The sequence below is a fragment of the Helianthus annuus genome, chromosome 3 (genome assembly GCF_002127325.2).
Source record: "Helianthus annuus cultivar XRQ/B chromosome 3, HanXRQr2.0-SUNRISE, whole genome shotgun sequence".
In the NCBI taxonomy this organism is placed as follows: domain Eukaryota; kingdom Viridiplantae; phylum Streptophyta; class Magnoliopsida; order Asterales; family Asteraceae; genus Helianthus; species Helianthus annuus.
In genome coordinates, this window is record NC_035435.2 from 130183325 (window position 1) to 130185184 (window position 1860).

The following is a 1860-nucleotide window of genomic DNA, read 5'->3' on the forward strand; positions in this document are numbered from 1 at the left end:
TTTTTTTTAAATTATCCCTTCGGCGCTTTTTTGATTTTTTTGGCCCAAAAGTCTTAAAAACATGTATATTACATGTGTTATTTTTTTCAAAAAAAAAATGTCGGGAGCTTGGGTTTTCTAGGGTTTTTTTATATATATAGGGTTTTCTATATATATATATAGGGTTTTCTATATATATATATATATATATATATATATATATATATATATATATAGGGAGCCGCTAGAATGAGAACCAGCTCGAGTTGTAAGAACCGCGAGAACTACACCCCACGAAGCGCCGTTCGCCATGATTTTTTTTTACAAGTAGATGTGTATATTATAAACACAGCCGTAAAAAATCATGGCGAACGGCGCTCCGTGGGGTGTAGTTTTTTACACCACAAGTTTGGTGAAAAAAAAAGAAAAAAGAAAAAAAATTAAAAAACACCAAACTTGTGATGTAAAAAACTACACCCCACGGAGCGCCGTTCGCCATGATTTTTTACGGCTGTGTTTATAATATACACATCTACTTGTAAAAAAAAATCATGGCGAACGGCGCTCCGTGGGGTGTAGTTCTCGCGGTTCTTACAACTCGAGGTGGTTCTCATTCTAGCAGCCCCCTATATATATATATATATATATATATATAGGAAAAGGATCATGTGAGAAGTGATATGCTAGTTGAGAAACTTGAGAAGCATTCTGGACCACACATTTTTCTAAGCCTTTCGTAATATACACATATGTATAGTTTAAAATTGACTATATACATATGTGTATAACTCAATATACATATATGTATATAGTCAATTTTAAACTATACATATGTGTATATTACGAAAGGCTTAGAAAAATGTGTGGTCCAAAATGCTTCTCAAGTTTCTCATATAGGGTGGACTTCTCTTATGATCCCTACCCTATATATATATATACATATATATATATATACATATATATATATATATATATATATATATATATATATATATATATATATATATATGGAAGCCCATCCCCACATCCTAAGTCCATAATATAAAAAATGCGTTAATCTGATTTTGATAACTTAATATACTTAAACATAAAATTTATAGATAATGAAATTAGATTGATTAAGCTAAATAACCAGACTAATTTTATTGAAAATGAAGTTTTGGGTACAAATACTGATTTTGATGATGATTGTATTTCTGATGAAGATTTTAATTTTAGCAATTATGAACGGACAAGTTCTGATTTTACATATGATGATACTGATTGGCAGTATAGTTTTCCTTAATGGAAAACAAAAATTTTAATAAACTAAAACAAAGTGAAAATTCTTTACAAATAGATAAAGATATAATAGAAATACAAAAAACAATTATTTTTTATGGAGATAAAATAATATTTATATTAGATAAAATTATAGAATTACTAGAATCTGCCTATCCTAGTAGGAAAGATAATGAAACAATAACTAAATTACAGGACCATTTGGTTCAACTTTTGCAAAATATGAAAATACCTAAAGGTTATAAAAATAATTAAAATGAATTCAGATACGGAATGTGAAAATAATATAATTCCTAAGATAGACGATTCTGAAGTAGAAAATTTAATAACAAAAATTGGGGATATTGAATTAAATGATAATTTTATCAATATTAAAACTTAAGAAAATTTTAATATAAATGATACAACTAGTACAAGTACTGATAAAAGATTACCAATAAGAAATGAATTTCAAAGACCATCCCTAGGATACTGACGTGATGTCGTGGTCACAATCAAATTTAATCCAAATAACAACTATAGATAGTGGTAAATGGGTATCGAACTCAGGGAGTATGTGGAAAATGCGTTTATTTTATAGCGTTGCACTTTAACTAAAAT